This window comes from Bubalus kerabau, chromosome 17, assembly GCF_029407905.1.
Source record: "Bubalus kerabau isolate K-KA32 ecotype Philippines breed swamp buffalo chromosome 17, PCC_UOA_SB_1v2, whole genome shotgun sequence".
Lineage (NCBI taxonomy): Eukaryota > Metazoa > Chordata > Mammalia > Artiodactyla > Bovidae > Bubalus > Bubalus kerabau.
The window spans coordinates 41,224,648-41,239,480 of record NC_073640.1 but is presented as its reverse complement, the minus strand read 5'-3'; the positions used below and the strand labels follow the sequence as shown (position 1 = coordinate 41,239,480).

The 14,833-nt window shown below is 41.5% G+C and overlaps 1 long non-coding RNA gene across 1 annotated transcript in view; it reads left to right on the top strand.

Annotated features, from left to right (window-relative positions):
* LOC129632492 (uncharacterized) overlaps positions 1–10,328 on the top strand; it is a 69,769-nt gene extending 59,441 nt beyond the window's left edge. Inside the window, exon 3 of the long non-coding RNA XR_008704557.1 lies at positions 10,115–10,328. This is a non-coding gene — a long non-coding RNA (uncharacterized LOC129632492). The remainder of the gene's footprint in view (positions 1–10,114) is intronic.
* The last annotated feature ends 4,505 nt before the right edge of the window (positions 10,329–14,833 follow it).

Here is a 14,833-nt window from a genome sequence, read left to right as displayed (position 1 = left end):
CATTTGCAGCTAGTTTTATGCAAGATGCAAACTCTTGCACCACAATTAACGAGAGAAGCTGTTGCAATTCTGTGCAAGTTGGAAAAAACCGGAGGCTGATTTGGCCTTTGAAGATGTGACTTCATTTCCTCATCTCCATCATTTATCACAGAGGCCCTGCTTTGGGAACTTAAAGTAATTAAAACCTCTATCAGCTATCCATTGACAATGATGGTGATGTGCCTATGTGTCGTCAGTTGGTTCCATTCCAAGGGTGTTCTTGTGTGATGATTATGTAACAACACCCTTGGTCACTATGTGGGTAATGAGAAACGGTTCATGACACAGTTATCTTATCAGGCATTGTCAAGTTTTGCTAATGGATGAGACTAACTTTCTATCTCATTGGTTGGCAGGTAGAGCCACTTGTAACACCAAAAGCAAGTGTTTAAGCATCTGTTTTTAAATTAATTACTAATAAGTTTTATTTATTTAAATCCAACCTTATATAGAAAGAAAAAGGATTTAAGGCAGCTTGAAAGACACAGGGAGGTCTGTGTCACAAGTGGGTGTCTAAATGGAAGTCCTTCGGGCAACCAATAGATGCTGTCATATCTATATACTGTGAGATCTCACTTGACTGGTGTTTTGCCCTCCCTGACTCACCCAACAAGGCTGATAATTCCTGCCTCTGAACCAGCCTGGGCCCTGAATAAACCTATCCCCTAGTATAGCTCCTATCATATTGCAAATCTTTATTCCTGCGTCTGTGAGCATCTTGGGGGCAGGACCCTGGCTTATTTGTTTTTGTACCTCATGCACCTAGCACAGCTCTTCCTTTAAGCATGATGATGTTGGGTAGACTTGATTTCAGATGTGCCCCCTTCTCCCAGATTCCCTTTTCAGCCCACCGCTGAGCACACCCACCAGTACCTCTCCGGCTTCCCCATCCATCTCCTCTCCATCAGGCCCTGTTCAGTGAGGGGCAGAGTCCTGCCAGGACTCTGGTCGTCTCTGCTGTGGTTATAACAGGGTTAAAGCTGAGGTTTCTAATCGCTCCCATGAGGTCTTATTACCTGTTGATTAGATCCTTTTGGGATCAGCATCAAACCGACAACAATAATAAACACTCCCTTCTTGGAACTCAGTAATGACCCTGCCCGCCCCGCAGGCCTGGTGGCTATGGGGAGGGGCACTGTGTGTGCCTGGAAATGGCAGGTCGAGCTAAGGGGTGTTTCCTGGAGATTCTGTGGGGCAGGCGCAGAGGTGCAGCTAACAAGCCGATGGGCACCAGCTTGAGATTTTTGGCTGGCTGGAGGCACCTCTGTTGTTATAGCACAAGGCGCTCGGAGGACCCTCCACAGCCCAGCCCAAGGACTCGAGAGATGGAGCTGGGTGGTCTTTCCACAGGACTTGAGGAAATTTCTGGAGAATGATCTGGTAACTGTTTCATGTATATTTCTCCAAATCTTTTCCTATGTGCATATAAAGGTGAATAAGTTATTGAGTGAGTGAGTGTGTGTGTGTGTGTGTGTAGTTTCAGTGTTCTTATTACAAAAATACAATCATACCAAACATCTTTTTTTAATTAAAAAAAAGCAAATTGCTTTTTTTTTGTAAACAGTTCATACAACTCAATAACAATAGCAAAAAAAACCCCCAACTCAATTAAAAAATAGGCAGAAGACCTCAATAGATACTTCTCCAAAGAATACATACAGATGGCTAACAGACACATGAAATGATGCTGGACATTGCTAATTGTTAGAGAAATGCAAATCAAAACTACAATGAGGTACCACCTCATATCAGTCAGAATAGCCATCACTAAAAAGTTTATAAATAACAAATGCTGGAGAGGGTGTGGATAAAAGGGAACCCTCCTATGCTGTTGGTGGGAATGTAAACTGGGACAGCAACTGTAGAAAACACTACGGAGGTTCCTTCCCCAAAAATGAAAAATAGAGCTGTCTCATGATCCTGCAATCCCACAGCTGGGCATATAGCTGGAGAAAACTATAATTTGAAAAGATATATACACCTTGATGTTCATTGTGGTGCTATTTAAAACAGCTAGCACATGGAAGCAATCTAAATGTCCATCAATAAATGAATGGATAAAGAAGACACAGCACATACACACAATGGAATACTACTCAGCCATAACCAAGAACGAAATAATGCCATTTGCAGCAACATAGGTGGACCTAGAGATTATCATACTAAATGAAGTCAGATAAATATCATATCACTTACTTATCTGTGAAACAGAAAGACTCATGGACATAGAGAATAGGCTTGTGGTTGCTAAGGGGGAGAAGGGGTGGGGGAGGGATGGATTGGGAATTTGGAATTAGTAGATGCAAACTATTTTATATAGAATGAATAAACAACAATGGATAAACAATGTATAGCACAGGGAACTATAATGAATATCCTATGATAAACCATAATGGAAAGAATATGAAAAAAAAATCTGAATCACTTTGCTATACAGTAGAAATTAATGCAACACTATAAGTCAACTATAATTTAATAAAACAAATTTAAAAAATTGTTTTGTCTCAGTGTGGTAAAGAGCTTTATTGTAATCTAGAATAAGAAGAAAGAAAATACATTTAGCAATTCTCTTATTGTTGAATATTTCCACTCCATCCAATTTTTTGATAATACGAACAAAGCTACAATGAAATCCTTATACATTTTCTCATGTACTTGTGCAACTGTACATGATAGAAGGTTGTGTCTATTTGCACACCTAACAGTAATGTCTAAGTGTGTCCTTTCTGTGGCTCCTGGTTAGTATAATTTTATTTGTGACACTTTAATTGTAATAAAATATACTTCAGTAAGATTTTAATTTGAACTTCCCTGAGATGACACTGCATTTATTATTTAATTAAAAATATGTAATTCAAGCCTAAAGAAAAATTACAAGAATAATCCAAAGAATTTCCTCATTCCTTTATATAAGTTCACCAATTTTTTACATTTCATCTTATTTATTTTAGTATTTTTTTCTCTTTCTGTTTGTAACCTTGCTGTCCAGCATGGTAGCCACTAGCCTTACGTAGTTATTTATATTTCAATTGGATAAAATTAATGATTCAAGTCTTCAGTTGTATTAGCCATATTTCAAGTGCTTGGTGGTCACATGACACTCTTGGCTTCCATATTGTCAGAGCAGGTACAGAACATTTTTGTCATCATGCTCCACTGGAAAGCTCTGACTTACATGGTAGTATATTTTTGAGCCATGGAAGAATCAGTTGGAGAAATCATGTATATTTCCCCTAAACCCTTTACTGTGTACTTCCTAACAACAAGAATATTCTCTTACACGACCATAGTACAATGATCTAAATCAGGAAATTTAATATCAATACATTATCTCATCCACTGACCTCATTTGAATTTCACCAAATGTCCCAGTGTGCTTTTCCTGGTCCAGGATCAAGTCCGGGATCAGACCTTACATTTAGTTGTCATGTTTCTTTTAAGAAAGAAACATGACATTTTAAGAATTAAGAATGTAAGTATTCAGTCCAGACTGTGAAACTCTCTGGGGTGTGTAGAAGGTCTTGTTTATCTTTCTATGCCCAGCATTTGCAGCAGGGCCTACAATGAAATCAATAGTTGGAAAAATGAATGAATAAATGAATGGATTTCTGTACCACCTCTTATTTTATTCTAATTCTAATCATTCTAATCATCAAACCTCCTCCTTTCCTGAAATCAAAACAGAGAAGGGCAACATAGGATTATTTTGGAAACATATTGTCAAAAAGACACCTAAAGAAACATATTAATGTGGGGCTGTAGACTGGTGCCACCTCTTTAGAAGATACTGTGGTAATCAATATTTAGAAAAAGATGTCTTCCTTGGCCCACCAATTCTACTCCTTAGGACCTACACCAGAGAAATCCATGCATACGTGCACAACAAAGCAAATGTAAGAATGTTCACTGCTGTTTGTGATAGGGAAAAAAGAAATAACCTAAAAGTCGATCAGTAGGGGAATGGTTAAAAATGCATGTGGTTACATGCATATTAATTCATTTAAAATATTTTCAGAAATAGTTATAACTTAACATAGTAACAAAACACCTATTATGTCACAGGTAATGTTAGAGGTTTAAGATTAAGAGATGAAAATGACAACACCTCTTATTGAGTCTATTATATTCTAGCTAGAATATAATTCTAGAAGGATTATGGGATGCATGGCATAATTCTAGAAGGATTATGGGGTGCATGGCAGCAGGTAGGAAAAATGAGATGGGGCTCTACATAATGACAAGAAAAAATCTCCAGAATACCTTAAACCAATAAAGAAACAAACAGCCAAGTTGCAAAATAATAACAGTAAGGATACATTTTGTATTTAAAATTATAAAATAAATCTAGACATTTCTGTAGGTCCACATATGCATGTGAATGAAAGTTCTTCCTTTTGGTCTGAACGGACACACGCCAAGCTGTTATTACCTCTGGGACCGAATTAGGACTTCTGGGGATGGCCAAGGGGCATTTTCGTTTTATCCTATCTTGTTTGATTTTGCTTTTTCCCCATGAGAATGCTTTCACGCATTGCTAGTGAAATTAAAAATAAATAAATAAGCACACTAATGGGAGGTCTAACATCACGCCAGCTAAGTGAAAGCAGGCACTATTTAAACATTAAAGAAACGAATGCAGTTACTACAGCAAAGCCAGAATAAAAATTGACCTGTAGGCTCCTGTTATCCACGGGAAACAGCACCAACCATTACATGAAGTGTTGTGCTCTCACTAGCTTTAATTGCTGAGCTTTATTATTTTTCCTAAGTCTTAGCAGTTTCCATATTCCCTGGGAGGAAAGTAGGAAATTAATATTCACTGCAAACTTATCGCCTTCCAAACACTTGTCCTATTTACTATTTTACCCTGTGCCTGGAACTTCAGAAATTATGACTATCTTTCCATTTTACAGATAGGAAAGCCAAGGCTCAGAAGGTTTAACATGCTTGGGCAAAGTCTCAAATATACCAACTAGCAGGTGATGGTTTCCCAAGGATAGAAGCCTCCATCCTTCCCAAATCCCAAAGCTCACTGACTCTGCCTTTCAAGAATCCCTTGGGGATGGCTGGAAAGCAGGTTTGCAGCCGCAGGATCCCAGATTTGTGAGTCTGGGTATCTCCATGTCCTTCTCCTCCATTTTTAGGGATGTTCTAGAACAAGCTTTGGGTAATGCCCTGGGCATATTTGACACACTTCTCTCCAGAGTGCCTTGTTTTTCTTTGCTCTCATCTGCCCATTGTACCTCATCTCAAGAGAGATAAGAGAGAAAAATAAGGAACAATGTCCTCTAAGAAGAGAGGGTGAGATAGTCCGAGAAAAAGAGGCAGGAGACCACAGAGGACCTGATAAAGCAGGAGACAGAGAAAATGAGTGGAAGCAAAGTGGAGGGTGGGGATGGACCTGTGATACAACCAATTATGGGAATCTTGGTTTCATGAATGACAACAAAGCCACGCTGGAAGGATTTTTTTTTTTTTAATGAACACTTTTCCTAATAAGATGGGAAGGGGGAGGTTAGCGAAGGGTGAAGAGGAGAGAAGAACCCCAGACATCACCCACTTTCCTTGTGCATTAAGGGGAGCTGGTGCAGGGTCCCCAGCCACTTCCCTGGGGCCTGGCTGACCGTGAGGGTCGTCTGCAGCCCCTCCGGCTTCACACGTGGCAGGGCTCCTCCACGCCCTGGGAACATGCTTCTGGGCCCAGCCACCCACAGATGCCCTGCACCTTGGGTGCTACTGTCGTAGGGGATTTCAAAGTTTGCTCTTGGCCTGAAAGTTTTGGGGCATCCATGCAAAAAGACAAAACAAATTAAACAGTGCAGCAGCAAACTAGCTACATTAGCCATGGGAGAGAGAATAAGGGAAGGAGAGAGAGAGAGAGACAGGGAGGAAAAAAGCAGTTAGGACAAGCAACAAGCTGGAAGAAGGAGGATAACAGGAAGGAAGAGGAAAGATGACAGGAAAAAGAGAGGATTTAAGAGAAAAGGAAAGACGGAGAAAAAAAGAAACAAGGAGAGAGGGTGAGAAGCTGGTAAAAAGCAGGGAAGGGGAGGGAAGGGAGGAAGGAAGGTGTTTTATATTCGTAGGAAGGGACATATAATAATATATAAGGATAACATACAAAAATATAAGAATAATATAAGACTGTTCCTCATATCCTGAAGGTCAATAAACCTGGTTGGGAAATAAAGAACAAGTTCTAGTTGAGGGTTAGCAAAAGCCCCAAGGAAGTATGAGAACTTCTACCAGCTTACACAAAGCTGCCTCCTAGAAATTAAAAATCCAGGGCCAGTTACAGTGAGCATGGCCCACATCTATCCACACCCACGTCCATATTACAGCCTAGGGAATGAGGCATCATCCAAGGCGTTGCTTTAATGTGAGTAATTACAATTAAGCAAGAACTCTTGTGGGCTATAATCACATACATCCACTATGTGAACTACTGGGGTGGGGCAAGGAGCCGAGTGCCCCAAATGCACAGGAAGGAATGTTCTAGAAAAGATAACGGGAAGTGGAATCAAATACAGAAGGGAGGTCTTGATTACTACAGATGGGTTCAATTTCCATACACAGAAACAGGGAGGGCAGAGGGTTCCTAGGAAATGAGCTTGGGACATGACAAAAATTCGGACTAACTCCCTCCTAGGCTCTCCTAGCACATCCTGTATTAAACAGTCTCTAAGACAGGGGAGACTCACATGCTTTGTATAGTTGTGTTTGGTAGCAATCTGAGGGATAGAAGAAATTATGAGAATATCTCTATCCAAGGCTTTGGTTTTTATTTCCTTCAAAGCAGAGGCTAAAACGAAAGGAGAGGCCATTAAACTAGGCTTCAACTAAGGTAGTGCTTTAAAACTCTGGGTGTGACCCATTAGCAGGTTGCAAAATCAATTTGGTGGGTTGTGACCAGCTTTTCTTCTCTCCCTTCCTTTCTTCTTTGTTCCTAACAGAATAGAAAATATCAGGAAATGTCTCATGCAGTGAGGGTACATACTTCTGCATGAAACTTGTGATTTGGTTATGCATGTACACATATTAATAACATACATGTATAATTATATACGGGGTTGTGAAGTAAAATTCATTTCTTATGAGTTATAAACTAAAAGTTTGAAAGCTAGTAGTCTAGGTATATCAATAAAGCATAGAGGTTTTTGGCTAGAAAATAGAAATTTCTAGGTTTGAAAAGCATGACCAAGCAAAACCTCTGGCTGTGGTTGCTACCCAGTGCAATAGATGGAAAGTCCATTAGCTTTTCTTGAGGTGTGCATTGCCACAGAAACTCCATAAAAGGAGGACAGCAGTCTGAAATTGCTCAAATCTTAGGACAAACTTTAGGATAATCCCTAGCCTACAAACTGGCACCAAATGGTTGTGAACTGCTAAAGCAGAAAATTCCCAGAGACCACGTCTTTCCAATTCCTTTCTCAGATACATTCATGGAGGACAAATGGGAATGGATGATCCTCCTTGGTCCATACTGGATACAAATAATTCCTTCTACTGCCAGGATTCTTAATTATTTCTGTTCTATACTATACGCTATGCTCTTCCCTCTGTTTCTTCCAAACCAAGGTTTTATTGTCTACATCCTGCTCTTTATTCACTGTATTGGGTGTACCTGGGGTAAATAATTTGCCATTTAACCACTGGTCACTGACATATGTTTTAGCTGATTTCTGCTGGTTGTAGCAAATACATACTTCATCCACTCCACTTTGTTTTGCCAAGCTCCATCATATCAGGTGTGGACTTGTTGAGCTTCCTCGGCTGCCAGGAGGGTAGATTCCTTCACTTAGGGTTTGGTGGCCTTGAGTGAGTGAAGTCGCTCAGTCACGTCCGACTCTTTGCGACCCAGTGGACTGGTAGCCCACCAGGCTCCTCCATCCATGGGATTCTCCAGGCGGGAATACTGGAGTGGGTTGCCATTTCCTTCTCCAGGGGATCTTCCTGACCCAGGGATCGAACCCAGGTTTCCTGCCTTGCAGGCAGACGCTTTAACCTCTGAGCCACCAGGGAAGCCTTAGGCAGGGCCTATACCTGAGACTTCTCTCTGTGCACAGCTTCCCTCATATGATCAGTACATTCTCACGAAAGATATGATCCTTGATTTTTCAGGAGCACTCAAGGCTCACTTTGATTGTCTTGCCTACCCCTCCACATTTGGTTCTTTCCCCATCACTAGACTTGCCCATTCTGTCACAGTAATACTGAGCCACTAAACTGCATAGTCCAAAGCCCGTATGATTTTAGTGCCTTTGCTGATACTGGGGTTGTTTGTTTTTTTCCTGCCAAGAATGCTTAATCCTCTCTTTGTTTGCTTTACATTTATTTATCCTTTAAAACCTGAGTTCTCCAATATGGTAGCCACAAGTCACACATGGCTATTGAGTTCTTGAAGCCTGGCTAGTGGAAGTGAAAAACTGAATTTTAAATTTTATTTCACTTAAATTAATTTAGATTAAAAATTTTAGATTGGAACAAGACAAAATATGTCTCGATTAAACACAACTTTATTGCTTTGGTAGGACTACATTTTACTTTAACTGTTGAAAATTTGCTGTCCAAATTGAGATGTTTTGTCATTATAAACACTAGATTTCAAAGACTTAGTACAATAAAAAGAATGTAAAATATTTCATCAATGATTTTTATAATGATTGGGTAGTAAAATAGCAATAACTTAGATATATTGGCTTGAATGAAATATGTTATCAAGGTTATTTTCTCCTGTTTTCACTTTTTTGATGTGGCTACTGGAAAGTTTAAAATTACATACATGGCCAGTAATATACTACTGGACAGTGCTGGACTAGACCTAATCAGGCGTTATCTCCTTGAGAAAGCCTTTCCTGGTCACCCAGGCCAGGTGCAACGGCTTCCCGGCTTATCATGACACCCTTGTACATAGTACGAGTTGGGTTGGCCAATAAGTTCATTCTGACTTTTCCATTAGATGTAACAGAAAAACATGAAGGAGCTTTCTGGCCAACTCAAAACTTATCTTGTTAACTGATATGGTCTCTTCATGTCTCTGTCTTCCCCCCACCCATCCCCAGACTACAAATTTCTCAAGGGCAGGGGCCATGTTTTATATTTCCAGTGCCTGGCACATAGTAGGTATTCAATAAGTACTTGTGAAATAAATTAATGAAGGGCTGACCTCATCAATTTCATGATATCACAGGTATTTCAAAGTGAAAATTTCACGTACAGCTACTTTCTAGATTAATAGTCTGTCTTAGGGCTTCCTGGAAGGCCAGTCTTCTGGCTGAGTCTCTTGGCTACTGTGTGCAGTGCCCAACCTGGGGGGATGTATTTATAGAGCAGTTCTATAGGCTAACCTTTCCTCCTTTCCTAGAATCCTGATCCTGAGAGGATGGGTGCAGAGCAGGAATGAGCAGAAGGGGATGAGCTCCAGGAGCAATGGAGGGGAAAAAAGAGGAAGTGAGGCGAGCAGGAAGCAAGACTTCTCCCACTGCTGTCTGTGGCAAAGTGAGCTGAGCATTGCTGCCAAGCAAACAGTGGTGTGGAAGCCCGGGGAGGAGAAGCAGGGCTGGCTGTGGTATGCCACTGGGTGGAGTTAAAATTTATAACAAGGGAGAGGCCACTGAAGAAAAGAAAGATTCTTTTAAAAATTCTGCTGAAGCCTAATTAGAAAAAAATTCCACTCCCTCATGCTAAGTTTTAAGAGACTTCCCTTTCAGAATTATTTTCAGTCTGGTGGTAACAGGCAGGAAGAGTGTCAGATGTTCACCAAGCTGTAAAACGGATACTCCCCACCCCCTAAACACAGAACCTGACCATACTGCTTTTCTGCCTTGGGTTATGAGGATACAGGATATGAAGTTGTCAAGGCATAGATCTTTCCAGAAAGGAGTGCCCCTGTGGTAGAGTGAAAAAAAGAATGGCTGAAGTATTTTGCAGCTGTTTTCACAGAAGAAGTGGAGTGAATTTTGCCAGGCCTTGAATCCGGGTTATAACCATGAGACGTGATATAGCCTGATATAAGCAGAGGCTTGAAAAGTGCCTGCGCATTGAGGCTTGCTCTCTTCTGCTTGTTTTAGAACAGTCACCATGTGAAGCAGCCTAGGCTAACTTGCTAGATACTGGGGACATGTGGCTGGTCACCCCTGTGGAACTCCCCATATGCCAGATATGCATGTGACATTGCCAGGGACCACCAGGCCTCAGAAAATCCTCCAGCTGACTGCACCATGCAAGCAAACGTGGACAACTCCAGCAGAAGAACTTCCCAGCTGAGCCCAGCCCAAATCGCCAACCCCCAGAATGGTGAGCTAATAAATGTTGTTGAAGTCTCTAAGTTTTGGGGTGTTTTTTCATGTGGTGAAAAGCAAACTAATGTGTTCTGATGAAGAGGTGTGGAAATACACAGAGAAATAGCCACCTTACTTACTCTTTATTATAATAGAGTGATTCAGAGTATGGGCTAGAATCTCAGGCAAACTTGGTAAAAATGACAGTTCTTACCTTGTAGGGTTGTAGTGAGAACTGTGTTAACCAGTGTGACACATGGGGTAATTAGAGGATAGTTTATAGAGGGACAATTGTATTTACAAAGGTGTAGTCAGGGTAGGCAAGGCAATGGCAATGGAGAAGGCAATGGCAACCCACTCCAGAACTCTTGCCTGGAAAATCCCATGGATGGAGGAGCCTGGTGGGCTGCAGTCCATGGGGTCGCTAAGAGTCGGACACGACTGAGCGACTTCACTCTTACTTTTCACTTTCCTGCATTGGAGAAGGACATGGCAACCCACTCCAGTGTTCTTGCCTGGAGAATCCCAGGGACGGGGGAGCCTCGGGGGCTGACGTCTATGGGGTCACACAGAGTCGGACACGACTGAAGTGACTTAGCAGCAGTAGCAGTCAGGGTTCAGGGACCCAAAAGGGAGTCCTTTTTCATGTTTTCATCCCAGGTGTGAAGAGACAAGGAGATGACTGAGAGCGAGGGACAGAGCAGGGTCCAGAGGGCCACCTGGCAGGAGCCATGACCTTGAGTTGAGAGAGGAAGCTGTTCTGCAGTGACATGTCTGAGAAGGAGCTGGAAGAATAAAAACTCTGACCCACACATTTTCCTGCTTGCTTCTTTTCAGTGTTCCTTGTTGGCCAAATACAACTAGGAGCCACTGGGCATACAGATGAGCTTCCTGTGGCAAAAAGCAAGGTGACATAAGAGGGAGAGTGGATTTGGGGCAAATGGTAGGTATCCAGTCTAAGGATTTAAAAGCAATAATGCCTATAAAAGAACTGAGCATGTACCCAGCACCCAGTAATTATGATGAATTATCATTCAAGTATAACCAAGGGCTATAAGAGGCAGAAAAGGAAAGGAGTATTATTTACTAGGATGGCCTAGCAAATGTTCATGGACAATATATGCTTTGGAGGGGTTGGGAAAAATAACAAAAGGATAGAAAATGTTTACTTGGAATTTACTATATACAGGTACCATTATTTATGCCTTACTTACATTATTTAATCTTCATAAGCAACTTATGGGGGTAAGTACTGTCATTATCCCTATTGCATAGATTAGAAATTGAGGCAGAGAGAGGGTAGATAACTCAGTTGCGGTCACACAGCTAGTAAGTAGTAGAGCCAGGATTTGAACTCATTTCAAAGGCAGTGTGGAGTGTGACATTTGTTTTTTAGGCACAGAGCTACAAAACTCTTGTAGAGGAAGTAGGGAATTGTCCAGATGGAATAGGGTGTGGGGTTTCTTCTGGAGGACAGCAAGAGACAGTCTAGAAGAGAGGTAAGGACCAGACCACTGAAGACTAAAGTGAGAAGCTGAGAAATTTACCTACATTCTGATAGGCAATGGGAAGCCACTGGGGATTTTCAAGAAGAGAAAGGCAATTGTAGCAGAATGCAAGGAAGATAAATCTAGGTGCGAGGTGAAACTAACAAATCAGGGAACAATGGGAAGCCAGGCTATAAGGTACTGTGGTGGTTCAAACATCAGGAGAGGAGGGCTTCAATAAGACGATAGCAACTGAGACGAAATGCAGGACACTGGAACTGCCCAACTGCATGCAAGGGAAGGCTCAACAGAACGAGGGGACGGGTGAGCTGGAGAGACAGAAACAGGACAGGAGGTTTGGGACCCAGGTGACAGGGTCATGATGGTATCAGATGGACCACTCAACCACACTTGGTGTACATTTTGGGGAAAAAAATGTATAAAATCCAGTCTTGCCTGTTTTTGAGTTACAGTGCAAATGCCAGGAAGTTGTACCAATCCCTAACTAATTGCAAAATAACAACTGTTTTTGCAATATCAGCTTCTGGCAGATTCACTGGTGAGCCTGGAACAAGGATGGGGGTAAACTCATTGCCTTCTAAGGTGGTGAGAGACCAGGGTTGCAGGATACAGTGAGATTAGTTCTGGAGAAGATGGAAGGACGCTTGGTTGCCTGGCGACAATGCTGCCTCCATGGTAGCCCTAGGTTTCCAGTGGTCCAGATGCAACTCAAAGGAAAGAGGGATGGCTGGCTGACACATTTCCTGAAGTAGCATTTTCAATGTCCCAAGTCTTGGTATCTTGTTTATAAGTAGCACTTATAACATACAAGGGAAGGGGGAAAAGGGGGAGAGGAAGAAAGTTCTCCTAGGAACTTGAGCACATGAGGAGTTGATCTTGACTCTATGATTTCAGCTTGTCTAACAGAGATGGGGTGCGGAGCCTCCTTGAAATCCACCTGAAATGAATTAGCCTGAAGTAAAAGTAGGTGTTTATCTCAAGTCATTGCCTCAAATAGCTGACTACCTGTTGGAAGAAGCGTCTGATCGATGCAAACCAGAGCAGCCATGCGTGAGCTGTTACACAGCGGTTAGTATTGATCAGAGCTAAAGGCTGCCGATAGGAATGTGGAGTGAACTGACAGGCAGAGAAGAGGAAAGGAGGAAACAGCCTTCGCTGGTGGCAGCAGTACAGAGGAAAGCTGATAAAAAGTCAATTCCACTTAACTGAATGGCTGCTAACTAAATATTTTGGGGGCTAGAGCCTTCCCAGGTAGTGGCTGGCACATCTGTTCCAGAACTGAGATATCAAGCCAGAGCTAGGCATAGACAGGTGAGATCGCAGGGCCCTGGTGATTGATGGGGGAAGAAAAGGAGCCTCTAGATGGAGTTGAGTGAGTTGACTAGGCACACAGGAGGACAGCCATGGACCATGGAATGATGCTGATGGGCAGGAAAGGGACAAGAGGCAGGCTGGGTTTATAAAATAGTCTCTGATTACTTAGTTAATTTAAAACTTCTATGATTTTCTCTGCACTTAAGGGGTATTAAAATTAACTGCTGCAGTAAGAGAAAGTTGACCAATGGCTGGTCCATTCATGGGCAGAACAGTGCAATCAATTTTGCATTGCTTAGAGACTGGTGTTGAGGGGTTGGTGTTCACTAATAACTTGTGTTCTGAACTTGCCTGTGCTCAGGATTGGGCTTCTTTCTTGAACTAAGAGTGACTGTGTAACTTGTTTTGGTCAGTGAAATGTGAGTAGGAAAGACATGTGTCCCTTATGGGTGGACATTTAATTACTAGTACACAACTTTCCTGCTCTTTGCTTGCCACTATGGTCATAGGTGCTTGCGTTCATATGGATAAGAGCAAACCTCCCTGGAATGTTAAGCTAATTCGTGGACAGTTGTCCAGAACTGCATTTGTGTGAATGAGGAATAAACTTTGACTGTGTCACAATGCTGAACTTTTTGGCCTGTTTGTTACCCAGCATAATGGAACTATTTCTGATTAGGACAGGGGTATTGGATTTTAGAATCTTGGGTCTAGTAGTTGCATAGTAGTTGAACCATTATTTGGTTCATTACCTAATCCATCCTAATCTAATTGGACTATTCATATAAAGCATATAGAAACAGCAACAACCACAATAAAAATTACTATGCGTTGAAAGCTTACCACATATAAGCATGACATAGGCTCTGCATATATTAACTTGTGTAATTCTCAAAGCAATTCTGCAAAGGATGTATTAATATTATTGTTCTCATTTCAGAAACGTGGAACTCAAAGTTCAGAGAGGTTTAAAGAATTTTCCATGGTCACACAGCTTGTAAATGACAGGTAGGAATTCAAGCCTAGCCAGATCACTTTAGAGCAGTTTTTCTTAACCATTTTCCTATCCTGGTTCTCAGCTTAGGTGGTCAATATATAGCAGGATTGCTAGTATAGCTTTGGATTAAATTCACAAATAGCTTTGCACTCAAGCACTCTGTATGGGAGGAGAAGAGAAAAATGTAGCTAGTGTTTCCTTTGCTCTCTCACTATTCTGTCTACCCCACCCCTTCCCACAAACCTCTGTAAGGTTTGAGCCTGTCTGGAGTAACCTTCTCCATTTGTTACCTTAATCTTGGGTATTTCTGAAGCTCCAGATCAATTCCCTACTCACTCATGATATAAGCAAGGAAACTCCTATCAGTGGAAGAGACTGAATGGACTTCTGTAAAGGATGCTATTCTGAGGAATTTCTCATCTGTATAAAATGGGGGTAATAACACCCATCTCACTGGGTTGTTATACCATTTTTCATGTTTTTTAATGTTGTATTCTAGGTTCTAGACACTGTGTTATGTGGTTTTATGTGTGTAGGTGTTTGTACACACATACATAAAGGATAGATCTATCTATTTACCGACCTACTTATCTTGTAATTTTCACAGCAATCCTTGGAGGTAGATATGTCTACCTTACAGATGAGAAAACTGAGGCTCAGAGAATTTAAATACTTTCTCAGAGGTCACCCGACTA